The sequence below is a fragment of the Aethalodelphis obliquidens genome, unplaced genomic scaffold, assembly GCF_003676395.1.
Source record: "Aethalodelphis obliquidens isolate GAN/ISIS:26980383/991018 unplaced genomic scaffold, ASM367639v1 scaffold3, whole genome shotgun sequence".
NCBI classification, from domain to species: Eukaryota; Metazoa; Chordata; class Mammalia; order Artiodactyla; family Delphinidae; genus Aethalodelphis; species Aethalodelphis obliquidens.
This window is the reverse complement of record NW_020837947.1, coordinates 12,228,486-12,246,888: the sequence shown is the minus strand read 5'-3', so window position 1 is coordinate 12,246,888 and position 18,403 is coordinate 12,228,486. Positions and strand designations below refer to the sequence as shown.

The 18,403-nt window shown below is 44.5% G+C and overlaps 1 protein-coding gene across 5 annotated transcripts in view; it reads right to left on the bottom strand.

Annotated features, from left to right (window-relative positions):
• The window catches only part of CNKSR3 (CNKSR family member 3), a 101,486-nt gene that overhangs the window by 67,917 nt on the left and 15,166 nt on the right, over positions 1–18,403 (bottom strand). Inside the window, exons 1-2 of one of the 5 annotated variants that reach the window (XM_027082931.1) lie at positions 16,531–16,904; positions 14,554–14,624 (exon numbers count right to left, since the gene is read on the bottom strand). The exons of 3 other annotated variants lie outside the window; for them this stretch is intronic. The gene's annotated coding sequence lies outside the window, so the exon portion shown is untranslated. Of the gene's footprint in view, positions 1–10,051; positions 10,498–14,553; positions 14,625–16,530; positions 16,905–18,403 lie in introns of those variants that run through there. One more of the 5 variants, XM_027082938.1, reaches the window with a different exon arrangement.

Here is an 18,403-nt window from a genome sequence, read left to right as displayed (position 1 = left end):
CCTTTTAGGAGGAAGCTGATGTTACAGGGAGTAAGAAAGCTGCTGAGGATGACACAACTAGAAAGTGGTAGAACTGGTCTGGAGACCAGTTCATCCAACTCCAGAACCCATTGTCTTCCCACTGGGAGGCTCAGAGAAAGAAGTCTTCTTCTCGGGAAGAGAGCAGAACAGAGTTATAACACACACCTGGCCTTTCGGCACCCCCCACCCCCCATCCCAGGCAGTCTTCTCCTCTTGGCCAGCCTTCTCTCCCCTTCTGCAATTCAGCAATTGTACTCATTCAACGAGATCCAACAGTCACCCTCCCATTCCATGCGGTTTTCATGAATCACCCTCCTCCCCACGTGGACGTGATCACCTACCCCAACTCCCGTGGCCCTTGCTGTCCACCCCGCTCTCCTGGCACGTGCAGACAACATGCTGATCTGGCCATGATGTGCCACCCCACAGATGGACACGGCTGATTCTGCTACTGGGCCTTCCCTGGGGCTGCCTCATTCCCCTCGGTTCCATCTGGGTTGTCTGTATTCTCAGTCAAAGGTCAACCCTCTGGAGAAAGGACTCTTGTTCAGCCCTGGACTTTCTAGGGGTGTACTACGCTGCTGCATCCCCTGACAAAATCCAAGTACTGTAGTTGTTTCTCTTCCACTACTTCCTCTTCCAAACTAGGATTTAAATTTCTAGGAAGAAGGCACTCCCTGTGTTGTTCCCAGTGCCTTACATACGACAGATGCCCAGTAAGTAATCAAAGATGATGACAAACAAACTTTAGTATAGGAACACCTCCAGTGACCTCACCTCATACACCCTGGACCCAAAGGGAAGAGAGGAGGCCTCTGGACAGACACTATAAGAGGCTTGGGGATTCTTCTTTCCCTTCGCAAAGCCAGCATCATTGACAGTAGAAGGGGAGATATTCTAATCTTTTTTTTTTTTCAGATACGGATAGTTTAATGTTAGGAAGACTTGAAAAATACAAAATGAGTCCTCTTTCTTTGAAATGTTAAAGATATAATAAAGCCTGTGCAATAAAATCCGTTCACTTGACTTACACAGGCCTTCTCAGTCTCCCCCCTTACTCTCATTTTACAAAGCGGGTAAGCTATCTTGTTTCCCAGGCTTCAAGAGACAAGTTGAGTAAATTCAAGAAAGGCACACGTGGGTATGCTGCTAGAAGCACCCACTACCTAAAAACTAAGGGCAGTAATGTTGAAAACATGGCATTCTGGGGTCACTTGGCAAGACACTCCAAAGTGCCAATACATTATCACATACTTCAATCATTGTGCAAAATTCTTTCTTTCCCAAGAAAGGAATGTTGAGTTCACTCTGCTTATGAGCACAAGAAAGTAAATAATTTTAGAAAGATTGCCATCCAAAATTGAAGAGAAAAATTTTAAGTATCCAGGTCTTAAAGTGATGAAGTTCAGTTACCAGGAAAAGTTATATATGGGGAACTGTTCATTCCGTCCTCAAGCCCAGCCAACAGGATGATACATCATATCAATTCTCTCAGAAGAACTGCAGAATGTCCACTTTCTTATCTCATTTTTAACCTTCCAGACAACCTAACTAGTGTGACCCAAACAGCTATGAGGTCAGCCATCTTGAAACTATTAAACCTATTTTTACATAAAGAATCCATTTTATATCAAAGCATTCAATGCATTGCAAAGAAAGATCATTCATTAAGATTTCTCAAATCTATCATGGAAGTAGCAATAAATGAAGAAAATGATTATCACATATGACATCGTGACATCTGCTGGAATGCCTGGGCAGCTACTGGGTTTGTAGAATAGGGAAAAAAGATTCTCGGAGCGTCTCTGTAATGTTTAGCAAAGTTTCCAAACATGTGCCATAAAATGAGATTGACACTGGCTACTGATAATTAACCAGGTCGGCAAAGCTGGGCACCATCCAAGGTAGCCAAGGAGTAAGATCAGTACCTCCTTCCTTCTCCTGCCCCCCGTATGCACCAAGGAGCTCGCTTCCTAAAGACCTGTCATCGGCTATAGCGACATTCACATTGAGCTTCCTAACACCCCAATGGACTCATGGGACCCCACCTCCACTCCCACCCCTATTTAGCATCTGCAGTGGTTCTCCAGCCCTCAGAGGATGAAGCCAAACTCTATAACATCACTGATGCCAGGCACTGGGGACACAGCCATCCACCCAGAAGAAAGTCCCTGCTCTCCTGGGGTCTTCATTCTAACAACGGGGCCCAGACAATAAACTCACAAGCCTAAAACAGGTCAGGGGTAAGTGCTAGGAAGAAGGCTAAAGCAGGGAAAGGAAATAAGAATGATCCTAGTCAGAGAAGGCCTCTCACATGAGGGGAGCAAAGTCCTGAAGGCGACAGCACGACCCTACGACCTGCAGAGGCCTCCGGAAGTTGGCCCTGGGCTTCCTGGGCGCGCCCCTCCCCTGCTTTCTCCCTCCTGCGTGCGACTACTCCGGCCTCCCTGGGCTGGGATTCCTTCTCCCAACACCCTGCTGCTTCACAGATCTGAGCCTCTGCATTTGTTCTTCTTCTGCCCGCAATGCCGACCACACTCCTCTCTGATCCGGCAAATTCCTCCTGATCTTTCGAGATTCACTTGAAGCTTCTCTTCCTTTAGGAGGCCGTCTCTGGACACCGGTCATCCAGCACCTCCCACCCCAGCCAAGTTCATCACCCACTCCTTCCTGCCATCTGGACCAGGTATTTTGACTCATGTCTCTGGCTCCTGAGTAAAAGGGAGCTACTTAAAGGCCAGAGGGTGACACTCATCCCTGTATCCCCAGCACCTGGTCCTTCCAGACAGCTGTACCTTAAGGACTCAGGTAATGCATGAAAGAAATGTATGTCCTCTTTCTACAATTTCCATCTTTGAAAAGATCTGCCCATGAGGAAAGCATAAACCCATGAATGCCCTTTTATTGAAAACTCTCTTGGTAAAACGGACTTTCTTTTTCCCCGAAAGCTGCACGTTTTAAAAGTCTTTTTGGGTTTTTCGTCCCATAAAATGATCTTGACACCTAGCCATGCGTCATGGCAATGAAGCAGCTCTAACTCTGCAGTTGGAAAAACATTACACTGCGAAGGAAGAGCCGCTATCTGCCAAGACACTTTACAAGGATTGCCAACGATGCAGTGAGAATGTGGTGTTGGACCCAAGGAAAGCAGCTAATCCTCTCTTTTATAGCCTGGGATCCTTTTCACCAGACTTTCTTTTTTAGGAGGATAAATTGTTCAGAAATGGGGAGGAACACACACTTTTTTTTTTTTTTTTTTTTTGGTTCTTCTTTTTGTACAATTAAACTCTGGACCTTTAATGACTCGGCCTACACCTTCTCCATCCTCACGGTACCCAAGCAGTTGAGGAGAAGGAAAAACAAAAAAAAGGCAGAGAGCAGGACACAAGACATATGGGTCTTGATAAAGAAGACAAATTCAGGGTAAAAAACTCTTCGTTCAGTGAAAATTCCTCTACCCTATTTTAGTTTCCATTTGGTTTTTAGGGTTGGGCAAACCAAAGTTTTAGAAAGGAGAGCCTCCTGCTTCAACGTAAGGATGCTGGGTTCAGAGCCAGATCTCACGAGGACTGGCCTAAGCCACACTGCCAGCTATTCTGCTGTTCTGCTCAAGCCCCGAGTGGAGCTCTGAAACTGAAGACCCTTTAAAAGTAACAAAGGAAAACAACTCAGCGGCTCCATCCCAACTCAAGCACAAAAGAAAGAGGGGGAAGAAATCGTTTCCATATTTCACATAAACACAGATCTTACTGTGGCGGTGAGGAATGCATGAGTCAAGCCGGGGCTGACAGAGATCACCACACAAATTGAGCCCCCTGCTGAAGATTAATACGGAGATGTACAACCCACAACTACAGCAACGACCCATCCCTATTGCGAAAAGTTTGTGTTCACGTATTTCAAAATGGCTTTTTAAAAATTGAAGTGTCCTTTTCTGTGGAATTCTAACTTCCTCAGTCTAGAGGAAGCACCTGGAAGAGACTTTCAAATGTAAAACCTGTGCCAAAGTAATCTGAGATTCTGTACATGCAACTCACTGTAACTCTATATTGTTGGTTCTCCCAGCCCCCAGACTCCTTCACTCTGTGGTTAAAACTAGTTCTGCCCTTGCACAGATCTGGGGTTTACTGCACTGCGGAGGTCAGGGTGTGGGACGGAGGCAAACAGATGGCAGAATGGCTGCAACTCCAGAAGGGTAATTTTTGGAGAAGTCAACTTTCTTTCTGTTGACTGTCAACAAAAGAAAGTTATCCCTGGTGAATGAGAACCAAGCACCAGAATGTCCGGGGCTGGGACCATCTCATTTCGGGACAGGGAATACGAAAGAAAAAGAAAGGAAGAAAGAAATCACCCAAGTACCATTGCCTAGGCCTTTCTGTAGTCCCCAGCATGGGCTGGGCACTCACTCCCAGGGTCTGATTAATTCTCAGAAGGACCGCATGACGGATTATGATCCCCGTTTTGCAGATGAGGAAGGAAGCTCTGAAGGGCTAAGTGTGCAAGGTTATCCCACCAGAGAAAGCACTGGAGTGAGAACTCTGCACAGGCTTCTCTGCTCCGCCCCAGGCTGGCTCCACCTTCTCCCGGCAGCATGTGACAGCATGGGAAGCTCCCTTCCTGCAGTGCGACCTCCCCAGGCAAGTAATGCCCTCGAGTGTGGAAGGGTCTCAAGAGCAGGATGGAGCCAGGGAAACAGAGCTGAGGACCTGACTGGTCCTCCATGTGATCAAACTGGCTGATGTTTAAGTGATGCTTAAGTGAAGAAAGGCAGTGGGTGAAAAAAAAAACAAACAAACAAATGTGTAAGCCTGTCCCTATTAGCCACAGTGACATGACACCACGGAGCTGGAAAGAGCAATTTCACAGCCAACAGAAGAAATACCACGTTCCCAGCCTCTTAATCTCCCACAAACCCCAACCTCCCTGAAAGCCGGATTAAAACAGTTCACTGCGCACGTGCCATTTTATCTAGAGATTACAATTTCTTTATAAAGCCACGACATGGCCACACATCGTCGAGAAATTTGAAGGTCATTTTGATGCTTATTTGATAACAGTTCGTTCCGGTAAAAGATCTGAGGAACTTTCCCTGAAAGTCTATCTCTCCTCTAGAATTTCCCTCCTTAAGGCAGCAACTGGCCACGTGAAATATAAGAGACCCGATGCCTCCAAGAGAAGAAATGAGGAAAATAGGCACCCATTGCCATGTGTCCTCTATAATTACATCAGCTTTTTGGATTTTGTGATTTTATACGTGCCTGCGTTGTTATTTTTAAAAGAGGCCTGATGACCAGATTCTGGCCACTTTCAAAGCACTGAAGAAAAAGAATGATAGCAGGTGGTTGGCAAATTGTCAAGCCGAGAAGGCGTCTTCCCCTTTTGTCTAAACCACGTGTACCGAGGATACAACGACGGCATTCCAACAGCTCCTGGGACAACTGCTGTTGCACTTTGGGGAGCAGACACAAATGCCCGTGGTCTGTTTGGGTTTGGCAAGCTCAAATGTACAACTTTAGCAAGATGTCACCGACTGCTTCCCATGTCAGCAGCCCACGAATATGTCAAAACAATGACCTGTCCCAATTCTCCTTCCAAAGGGTTCCCCCTCATCAATTCTGGGTCCCACTTCTCTGGGTTAAAATTCAAAGTCCGCTTGTCTTTTGGGTCAACTTCTCTTAAACAAGCTTTACAAGTTCATAAAGCAAGCTTTGGAGAAAGATTCAAGTCCCACATTCTCCTGATGCCTCAGTCGGAGATCTCAAAGATTATATATCAGGCCACCTCTCACTTTAATATGATTCTGGCAAGAAAAGACTAAAGGTGTGCTTGAAGCAGAGCTGGTGTCACAGTAATAAACTCTCGGAGCAAGAGATCAGTTCTCTCTTGTCAGGCTGATCCAAGGTATCTTGCCAGGTGCCAGCCAGTCTGCCGTAAAACATCCTGAATCCTTGTTCGGTACCCATGTGCGTGCGTAAACCATCACACCCTCCTGTTCCACAGAGGCGCCCACATTTCCATACAGCCGTTCCTGAATTACTGACAAAGGTCATTAAGTTTGATTGTATAAAAAATTACTTCTGCAATGGCTGAGGATTATCTAAATAGAGTGATGTGGAAAGACCTTTAAGACAGTATGAAACTTAAAAAGAAACTTTGGATCAGATTCAAGCTACATGTGAATCCATTTATGTAAATGAAAATAATTATACATTAATCTCTATAAACATGTATGCAAATGTCTAGGAAGGATTCTGGAAGGTGCTCACACCCAACTCTGAAAAAAGTGAAGAGTTTAAATGAGGTATCATCTCACACCAGTCAGAATGGCCATCATCAAAAAATCTACAAACAATAAATGCTGGAGAGGGTGTGGAGAAAAGGGAACCCTCTTGCACTGTTGGTGGGAATGTAAATTGATACAGCCACTGTGGAGAACAGTAGGGAGGTTCCTTAAGAAACTAAAAATAGAACTACCATAGGACCCAGCAATCCCACTGCTGGGCATATACCCTGAGAAAACCGTAATTCATAAAGAGTCATGTACCACAATGTTCACTGCAGCACTATTTACAATAGCCAGGACATGGAAGCAACCTAAGTGTCCATCATCGGATGAATGGATAAAGAAGATGTGGCACATATATACAATGGAATATTACTCAGCCATAAAAAGAAATGAAATTGAGATATTTGTAGTGAGGTGGATGGACCTAGAGTCTGTCATACAGAGTGAAGTAAGTCAGAAAGAGAAAAACAAATACCATATGCTAACACATACATATGGAATCTAAGAGAAAAAAAAAAGGTCATGAAGAACCTAGGGGTAAGATGGGACTAAAGACACAGACCTACTTGAGAATGGACTTGAGGATATGGAGAGGGGGAAGGGTAAGCTGTGACAAAGTGAGAGAGTGGCATGGACATATATACACTACCAAATGTAAAATAGATAGCTAGTGGGAAGCAGCCGCATAGCAAAGGGAGATCAGCTCGGTGCTTTGTGAGAGGGGTGGGATAGGGAGGGTGGGAGGGAGGGAGATGCAAGAGGAAAGAGATATGGGAACATATGTATATGTATAACTGATTCACTTCATTATAAAGCAGAAACTAACACACCATTTTAAGCAATTATACTCCAATAAAGATGTTAAAAAATTTAAAAAATTAAATTAAATTAAAAAGTGAAGGGTTTAGCAGGAAATTAGATTTTTAAAAATTATCTATTTTTTTAATTACTCTAGATAACTTTCTTGTAATACTTTACAAGAAAGTATTTCTGTATGATTGGACAAATAAAAATAAAATCTGCAGACAACAGAAAGACAATGGGGGGAGGGGTACATATATGAAAACAAACCACATTCCACAGCTCCCAGTGTTTAATCAGAGAGGACTTTCCATTAATATTCTCGTGATTACCACGTTGCTCCATGAGGCTGCATTTCTGGCTGCCACGTTAGGAGCAGCTGTTTCCTATCATTCATTATCTGTTTCCTCCAAGGCCGTGAAAACTGAAAGGCAGTTGTGTCTGGTTCCAGAAGCTGACCATGTAAACCTGCCTCCACCCCTTCACCCCAATGGCACCATGGAGGAAGGGCAGGAAGGCTCCGGACAGAACCTGTTGCCTTTATATTTCTGAGTCCAAAGCAAAGCACTATTCCTGAACTTTCTTCCCTGATCACACCTGAGTCACAGAGCCTCCAGGCAACTGGCAGTCCACACTCGTCACCGCCTCTCCACATCATACCTACTCAAAGACATTTCATGTTCTTTAGCCCGAAAGAAAACAGAGGATCACTGATGAACTTTCAACACCTCTCTCCATTCTGAAACAGGTTGGAGCAGGTGAACGATGTGAGTACAACCTATAGACGTCAGCAGGGGGCCGTGATCCTACCACCAAGTTCACCCTCCAGCACTGCCAATGGACTGGTTTTTAGTTTCCCAAATCTCTTCACCTAGAGGAATCCATCTTCAACCCCAATCTGGCTGGCAAAGGCCCCTTTATCCTTTAAAACCCTCTGCAAACTGCCCCCTAAACTACATGCGTGCGCACACACACACACACACACACACAATGCATTCTATGCTCCTCTGAACGGCTCCTAGACCTGTAAACATGTCCATCATCGAATGCACCACACAGTACGGTATCCTAATCAGTGTTGCCACCTACCTCCCTGCTAGATGGAAAGCACCTCCCCACTGGACCCCCACAAGCCAACACTCAGTCTGCATCACAGATGGTTAACCAGGCTCACTGAGTGCCCTGGATGGCAGTACAGACGGGCAAGTGACGCTCCACACTAATGCTGGTGGGTGGGACCTACAAGGCCAATAAGTTTTATAGGATTTGGGGGTAGAGGGCAATTCGGGTAAGGTTGGGAAAACAGTATAATCAGAAACATCCAGAAACGCGAGTCTGGAGAATTCCATTCCAGTCTGGGTCCTGCCATTCCATCTTAGCCGTGGAACTCTCTGGGCCACAGTTTCTTTAGCGTTAAACTGAAACAATTTATTCACTCAAAAGAACACGTATTTGGGCTGCGTGACCTACGGTTATCACCAACACTCAAGATTAGATAGTTAGCGATGGGAAAAAAACATGGAAATCAGAGTGTTGGAACCACAGCCCGAGGAAAAATGCCCTTGCCTTTCCCAATAGAAGTCAAGAAACACCCCAATTTTCCCAATACACAGGCCGTCTTCCAGTTCACAAACCGAAACAAGATGAACATCTTAGCATTTCCAAACACGTAATAGTTCTTCACTAGAAAGGTCCTCCTGGTCTCCCTTATCTCAAACCTAATATGATTTTCCCCTACACCTTCCTCCAAACAAAATGAAGAAAAAATATGAAAATAAATCGCTAATATCTTCATTGCGGCAAAGTCCTCTGTTGCAATTTTAAGCAGCAAAGGACACTGACAGTGAACCCTGGGTCTTTAAGGCTTGTAAACAGATGGTAATGTAGGCACCCAGGCTGCTCCCAGCCTGACTGCTTCAGGCCCCTGGATGGGGGATTTTTAGCTTGAGTCATCACCCCTGCTTTCTTCGAGGGCAAAACTGCAGTTCCCCTGAAGACAGTGCAGCCGATTAACACAGATTTTTAACTCTCTCTTTATGGGATTTTCGGTGGCTTTTTTTTCAACTTTTTCGGTGGATTTTTTTTCAACTTTTAAATTCAGTGTACACTGTATAGCACAGGAAACTATACTCATTATTTTGTAATAACCTATAAGGGAAAAGAATCTGAAAAAGAATATATATATGTATATATATGTATATGTATATATACATATATGTATATAAAACTGAACTCTTTGCTCTCTCTTTGCTGTATATATGTATATAAAACTGAATCTCCTTGCTGTACACCTGAAACTAACACAACATTGTAAATCAACTATACTTCAATTTTAAAAATAATCTTTTTTAAAAATTCAATGTATAAGTTAAAAATGGGTAGCATCCATTTTTATGGATGCTGTGCATTAATTCATTAATTCCATTTTTATTATGCTGTGCTGTGCATTAATTCATTAACAATGGATTGCATCTCTCTACACAGAGTTCTGAAGCTGTAATGCGGGAGGGAGGGGGGGAGTAGTATAGGTAGCTTACAAACACATATTTTTAAAGCAATAATAAATAGAAACTAATTAAGCAAGTATATTAAGTTGGAAACTGATCTAGAAGAAATCATGTGACAGTTTCTCAAGGGGGAAAGGGCCTTCTCGGGCTAATAGAGATTAATCTAGTTTTAAGACAATTTGTCTACATTCAACACTGCTGAAATCCTGTTCCGGAAGCAGGTACACATGGACTAAAATATAAAAACACTTATTCCCTCAGCTCAAGGACGTTTTACAAAAAGTACTCCATCTATAGATAAGCAAGTCAGGTAAACTCTGAAGCTCTTTCTTTCACTCCCTATGCCTCCCAAAGAAACATCAGGGATGAGTCTTGCCCATAAACCCGGGTCTGCTCTAGCACTAACGGCAGACTCCACATCACTCCAGGTGCCTACCTGCAAAGGTGCCTCTTTGAGACCTGTGGGGACCATTTTTTCTCCCTTTGCAGGTATAACCCTAAATAAAAGTCCTTTGAGAAGTCTGCAACTTTCTGAGGTTTTGAAACTGAGGGAATCAACTCTGGTGACTAAAGAACAGAAGTAATCGCCATTCTGACAGCTATTCCCACAGTGCTTACAGGAGCACATCTTACGAAATAACTTCTTGGCTCCCAAGAAGAAATCGGGCTGGTTTCCTTAATTAGACTTGGTGAGACAGACTGCCTTTCATCGGGGGCTAATGGGCCAGTTGATCACAGAAGATGATTACTCAGAGGAACACACACTACACCAGGGACACACCCAGGGATTACTGTCACACCCACCGGTTATCGAATGCCACAGCAAAGCAGGAAATGCAATAAGCCGCCGTGGACATTAATTGTGATAAAACAGGAAATACAAACTTGAAGGGCCTGACTTTGGCGACAGCCTTCCCTCTGACTTTTAGTGACTGTATTCTACAGATTACTATTAGCAGCGGTCAAGCCTCAGAACACTATGTTAGTGGAATAACCAGGGAGAGAGATTTAAGAAGTCATCCATATCTTACAATTTAAGAGGTATAATTGGCACCTCCCCTTTTTAATGCCATGTGATGTCGACACACTCCCCAAAGGGTATGTGAGCCAATCTTTCTCTTCACCATTCTTCTCACTGAGCTGTAATTTACCATCTGTAAAAGGCAGCGTATGTGTTCACTTTGAAACTATTCTGTCAGAAATGTGAAAATTTTTCCCCAGGATATGCCTGTAATGGATGCAACAAAACAACGGCTAGAGTTTTTTTCAGCACTTACTATATGCTATACAGTTTATTTTACCATTTATTGTGGTAACTGCTTCACCTGCATTATCTCACTGAATCCTCAACATAAACCCTCAAAGTTTAGTAACGGCATGACCCCAAATTTAAAAATAAGCTAGTTGACTAAGCAATGCATACAAATTGGCCAACATCACACATCTAGTAAGCGACTGGTAAAGGATCCAAACGTAAGCAGCCAGCCCTGGTCTTAACCACCATGTACTACCGTAGCGGCCACAAATGTTTTTAGAATGAGGAATGGCCCAAACACAAACACACAAATTTAGACAACCGTAACAGACAGAAAAGAGAGAGACTATGAATAGATACGTGAATACCTTTTCTCTCCAGGCAAAATCCTTAAAACAGTTACTCCTCTGTTGCAGGCAATTAACTACAGGCATCCAATGTAGACACATTCCATTGAGACCCACGATTTTTAAACACTAATTCCAACTTTGTTAGGGAGACTCCCAGGTTTTTCCTTCTCCCCCATCAAGTGCTGACCAAAGGCCTTTATTGCACGAGCCCTGATTTGTGCAGATAAACAGACACCATCCCTGACCACCTCAAGTGCAAATGTTAATCCTGTCACTGGGCTTTGGAATGAAAATGTTTGTTTGGGTTTTTTTTAAAGAGAAAAAGAATGTTAACTGCATGGAACAAAAAACCAAAACAAAACAACTCTATTCCTTACATCTCACTGCAACAATATGTTACTTTCATTATGTTGTATCTTTGGATCTATAAAAAGCAAACAAAACCAACAATTATAATAAAAAGATCTATAATATGAAGTCTGCTTTTATAAGAAAAAATCTTGTAATGTTTTTAGAACATTATAGTCATTATAGTTACCACCAAGGAGGATAATTACGTACCTTAACCCACAAAACTGTTTTTAGATCTTCTGGTGACAATTAAGTCATTATAAGAGATTGATTTCACGACACTCATCACTTGCAGAAAGTCTACCACAACTACATTTAATAAGATAGCTTTCTCTTAGGTCCTCAGCATTCTCCCTGAATTCCCAAGGTTGCTGCTAGGCATTTATGCTTTTCTTTTTTTGTTGTTATTAGTTAGTCTTAAATGTTTCTTTTCTCCCTGATTCATTAGAACATGATTTTAGGAGATGGAATTTCTACAGCTGAGCTGGAACATTACATATTATCTAACATTAAGTTAGTTTTAAAATCAGAAAATAGGAAAAAGGTACCAATATGCATGCTACCTTAATAAGATATTTTTTTAATTATTTTATATTGGAGTAGAGTTGATTGACAATGTTGTGTTAGTTTTAGGTGTACAGCAAAGTGGATTCAATTACACATATACAAGTATCTATTCTTTTTCAAATTCTTTTCCCATTTAGGTTATTACAGAATATTGAGCAGAGTTCCTGTGCTATACAGTAGTCAATAAAATACTTTTGCGATACCCATTCTAGGGCTTCTTTTTAAAAAGATGAAGGAGAAACAGAAACACCCTCAGTGATGCAAGAAGAAGTTATCAAACAGAATTTCAAATTGCTAAAATATACAGAGAAAGGTGTTAAATTGATTAAAGTAATAGCTATAAATATCCTCCAAGGGACCACACACTCAGAAATCACGGGGAAGGAGCGAGGCGGACACAGAAGCAGAAAAACTGCCTGGTTTTTTTAAGCGGTAACTACTAAAAAGTAAAAATTTACCTTGTTAAATTATTTTTAAAACCACATTCCCCTGAACTGTCACTGTGGACGGTTGAAGGTGGAAGCTTTCCCAGAACTGAGTATATGTTTAACCCTGGGAATGGTGTGGCAATGGCAACCACCCACAACAATCTGGGAAACAACGCAGAGCAAGAGAAAGGGCAGCCACACCCTGCAGAGGTGGGTCCTCAGGTTTTTTTCATCCTATCATAATCTAGCCCCATTAGTTTTAAGTATAATCTGTGCGTTCTTCCAGAGTCCAGGACCTCAGACATGAAGACCCATGCAGCTGCTTCTGGATCTGGTAGAGCCAGTAAGATTCATCTGGGCCTGGGTCTGAAATGCTCAGAGTATATATTTTTAAGATTTTGGTACACCATGCACCAAGCTAAAAGTGGAAATGGGAGTAGGGGGCAGTGTTTCTTACATGCTCCAGCATCCTTCTGGGGTGGCAAGAGTGGGGAGACTTCCAAACACTTGGATTGGGACTTCCCTGGTGGTCCAGTGATTAAAACTCTGGGCATCCACTGCAGGGCTCGATCCCTGATCGGGGAGCTAAGATCCCACACGCAGGTGTGGTCAGAAAAAAACAAACAAACAAACGCTTGCATGTTATTTCTGACCACTTCTAGAGCATACATTCCTACAAATGCTCTGCTATTGCTTTGGCTCAACCACTAGAGTGAAGACTCTGAACATATAAAGACTACATTATATGCGGAGCTAAGAGCGATGGTTAATCATTGATCAGTCACAGGCAGCAGAAGGCAGGTGCTAACACACAGGACACCCACAGCTCCAGGCGTGACCTCCAGGCCACACCCCCTCAGCCCTCACTTCCCGCAGCAGCCTCCTCTGCAGACACCTTTCCTCTCCGGTCCTCACCGCCTTCTCCCTCCCCCACCTGCACTGCCTGGCAGCCCAAACTCCTCTCTCTTTTTTTCACTCTAGTCAATGTTTTAGTAGTTCCTCCTTTTTTCAATGAAGAGGTTTTATGTTTCCTTATGCTATAAAAGTCCAGTCAATTTCACATTTCACAGATCAAAGGAAATAAATACTCAGGAAGTCAAGTTAAGTTTTGCACAGAGCCTTTGACTGGTTTTTCTCCTTGAGATTCAGGGGCTTCCCCTACAGTAGAAGGCCCAGTTCACTCCAGGTCTAAAACCCAGTAGACTGCCATGTTCCTTAACAGCAAGGCAGGTGCCACCCTAATAGAATCCTGAATCGAGTAACATTCAGGAGCCTGAAAAAATTCATATACATATGTGTATAGTTCTATATGTGTGTGTGAGGATAGACAGGTAAATAGATATAGATATTTATATATGTATTACATATGTATACACACACACACACACACACACACACACGCACTTCCTCCACAAAGAAAGGCCACTCAAAAACATAAAGTCCAGGCTTCCCTGGTGGCACAGTGGTTGAGAGTCCGCCTGCCGATGCAGGGGACACGGGTTCGTGACCCGGTCGGGGAAGATCCCACATGCCGCGGAGCGGCTGGGCCCGTGAGCCATGGCCGCTGAGCCTGCGCGTCCGGAGCCTGTGCTCTGCAGCGGGAGAGGCCACAGCAGTGAGAGGCCCGCGTACCGCAAAAAACAACAAACAAACAAAAAACATAAAGTCCTCCATTGGCCTCTACCTACTAAGAGGCATAAACAGGGCCTTGGTGATATAGCCCACCTCCCCACACAGCACCCCTCCAGGTTCACCTCTCTCCACCCGACCTCAGGACAGGCCCAGCACAATCAAGTTCTTTCAGTTGTGAGCAAATGCCTTATCTCTCTTGCCTCCCAGTTTTCTCCCAAATCTTTTCTTTCCCCTCCTCTAGGCCTGGCCACCCCCGCTCATCCTGCAGGTCTGGATTTGGATGTGGCTTCCTCCAGGAAGCCCTCCGTGCTGTGCCTGTTCAAACTCTGAGTGAATTACTCTTCTGCTGACATACCTGTGGGCTTGTCTGTGTTCTCCACTCAATGGAAGGTGCCAAAGACAGGGACCCTGTCCACTTCACCACACCTAGTAGAGACATTACACATGATAGGTGCTCTATGTATGTTTGATGACTTATATTTAAAGTTAGTTAATCTCTATTTGCACCAATTTTCCTGCTAACAAATGGCTTCCACCTCTGGGCTGTAATAGACATTATTTGTACAAAATTTCACGGCATTCAGAATATTTCAGATAAATCCTACAATATATGAAGGTAAATCAAAAGCAATAAGGTATTCTTCCAAGGTTTTGGGGCATCCATAACAAATCTTTTCTGCCTAAATGGTTAAACTATGGAATAATACAGAACCCAGGTAGAGACGCATTTACTCTCATTTCAAAAAAAAAAAAAAAAGTGGGAAAACTTGGAGTAGAGAGAGAGTTTCTGTGGAATAACTCTTCTCTATAGAAGCCACTAGTACATAGTCATTCAATGAATGAATAGCTCTGTTAGTATTAAAGTAAGAGAATGCATAACCTATGGTGTTCTGTTACCCAGTTCAGGGAGGGCGGAAGATGTCCCAATTCATCAATCATCTACTTTACCAAACAGTCATCTATTCCAAAAGATGGTTACAGATTTTAAAGAATTCAAATAAAATGCATTCCGTGCTTAAGTCATGCTGAGACTGTGCTGTGCTCATTCAGGAAGATGCTTTAACATAACGTGATCTCTCGGGACATCGATGCCTCTTCTCCCATTTGCTCTTGGATCTACTCAGATGTTTGTGTCCATCAACCCACCAAAACTAACTTTCAAGTTCAATGTCCTCCACACACTAAATACACTGGTCAATTCTCAGTCTCCCCTTATTAGCCCACCAGCAGTACTGGGCCCAGTTGACCACTCTTTCCTTCTGGGAGCACTTTCCTCACTGGCCCCAGGACACCACCCTTCCCGAAATTTCCTGTACTTACAGGCAGCAACTTGCTGGTTGCTCAACCCCCAGACTTGTAAGGGTGGGAACGCCCTAGATTTCTTCTCTCTCCTTGTCTCCCTCTGCCCACTCATTGGGTGATATCATCCAGTCTCAGACATTTAATACCATGTATATACCCCAATGGCCACCAAATTTCTATCTAGTCCCAAACTCCCCCATTAATGCAGACACACATCTCTACTTCACTTGGCGAACTAACAAGCACGGATGTTTCGAACCCAAATATCCCCTTCATCGTCTCCTCCCACGCTCTTCCAGCTCTCTGCGGACGGCAACTCTAACCTTCCAATTCCCCAGACCAAAGACGCCATGGGTATCCTCTCACACCACCACCCGATCTCTTGGTAAATCCCACTGGCCTTTCGGACCACCCAGAACATGGCCACCTCTCGTGATGGTGACCACAGCTGCCACCTGGTCCAAGCGTCATCTTTCAGAAGGTTGTTGCCCCAGTATCTTAACTGGCTTCCTGATTCCACCCTTGCTAACTTCCGTCTACTCAACACAGCAACCACTGTCATCTTAAAATGTAAATCTGATATCACTCCTTGGCTCCAAAGCCTCCAATGGCTCCCCAAACATCAAATTAAAGCCAAAACATACATAACGGTCTCTAAGGCTCTGCACCATCTGGCCTCAACCCGTCCCGTGATCTCATCTCCTGCCGCTCTGCCCTTGGCTCCCGCTGTCCCAGCCACGCTGGCCTCCCTGCTCCCTCCATGTGTCAGGTTCTGGCCTGTCTCAGGGCATTTGCACTTACTGTTCCCTCTGCCAAGAACATCCCTCCGCCTGTTAGCCGAGTGCTCACTGAGAGCTTTCCCCCAGCCATCCCGCTGCATCCCCGCTTCCCTCCTGCATCCCCGCTTCCCTCCTGCATCCACCTACAGCCCTTGCCTGCAACATGCACTACATCCACGTGCTACGAGTTTTACTTACTGTGTGTCAACCCCCACTAGAATGTCAGATCCGGGAAGACAGGAACTACTTACCGTCTCTTCTAGTCACTGCTGTATCCCTAGCTCTCTCGGAACAGCTCCTGGTACGGGGTCAGCACTCAATAAGCACTGCTGAATGAATGCATGGTGACTAGCTACTTTCATCAGACTTTGTGGAAGTGTCAGTGAAGAGGGCACTCTAGTTAACAGGCGACAAGTTAAATGCAAAGAGTTAGTTCTATTTCTCCTAATGTGACCTGGTGCACTACTTCATCCAAAACTTCGTTTCCCGAATTAACGTGAAAGACAAGCGCATCATTTCAGAATACCAGGCTGTGCAGTTAGGATTACTTTAAAAATCATAGACGAGAAATGAGCAAAAAAACCTTTTTCTTTTGGCCGTGCCGTGCGGCATGCAAGATCTTAGTTCCCCAACCAGGGACTGAACCCGTGCCAACCTGCAGTGGAAGCGAGGAGTCTTAACCACCGGACCGCCAGGGAAGTCCCAGAAATGAGCAAATTCTAATGGAAACGTCAGCTGTGCAGAATACCGGGGAGATGTTATAAGAAAAATCACCTATTGTTTTATAGCTGATCCTATTAAGAATCTGTTCACTTTACCTGAAACTCACAGACGAAATCACAGCTACTTCTAAGGGTTGGATGGGCCAATGACGAACAAGAAAACGGGCCCCATCATGCCTGTGAAGGACGGACCTGCCACCCCCTTGAGCGCCGCGCCCTGGAAGAGCCCTCCACACCCTTGGCTCTCTCCCAGCCGGTACGACCCAAAGGAGGCACTAATCTCAGGGAAACGGCTCCCCATCCCACAAAGCAACTGCAGCCAGAACTGCTGATCTCACTAAGCACTGGGCAAGACTGCAGGGACTACTCTACGATGCCTTTATCAGCACTGATTTTGTATCTCCATTGACAAGCTTCCTGTAGGACCCTAATCTTCTCTACTTCACTACGTGTTCTATGTCTTAGACTGCGATGTACAGAAATAATTCAGCGTGCCATATTCATGTATATTGCATCATTTCACACTCAAGTTGGAGGACCTGAATTTCAGCTAACACTCTCCTATTTTAACACATTCCATGTGCCAAGCTGCATGATATTTACACCTCAATAAAACATGAGACAATCAGAGTGCTGCAGTGAGAGAGGGCACTGCGTTTTCTGAAGCATTTGAATCATGCAAGATGCTGGTACCATGCAAGATGTCTCCTCTACAAACTAGAACGGCTTTTGAGGTTGCTACCCGCAACGTGTGCTCACTCTCGAACCTGCAAAGCAGCTCCTCCTGGACTTCAGCACACTGCAATGGTACTGCCATGCTAAGGCCCTGAGGCACAAACCGTGGACATGAAAGTCCCCTTCTCTCCACGCTCACATGCAGACCCCGCCAGGCTTCTGGAACACTCATGGGTGGTGCCTCTCTCAGCAGCCCTTCTCCCGTCTCTGTCTCTCAAGCCCCCTGCTCTTACTCAGGCCTCTTCAACTCTCTCCAAGAGACCACCCCGAATGCCTCCCAGAGCTGGTCTCTCACATTCCAATCACTCCTGCCTGCAAAGCCCTCCCTACATCCCACAGTTCTGCCAGCAACACACCTCCTTTCAAACCCCTTTATCATTTCTCCATTATCCACTGAATTAAGTACAAACTTCCTAAAAGTCAGTGGCTCTCAAACTGTGGTCCACAGAACACCTGAAACAGATTCACGGTTTGCCTGCTAAGCACCCAGCACCCTGGGCCTCACCTACACCCACACCTACAGCAGCAGGCTCTGGGGAGTTAGGGCCGGGAATCATTTGATCCTTACTAGTGAGTGACTCTCAGGCCCACTAAAATCTAAGTGCCAACACCCTACATCTTGCATTCAAGCAACATGGCTGGACACATCTGGCTGTGCTGGCTTAAC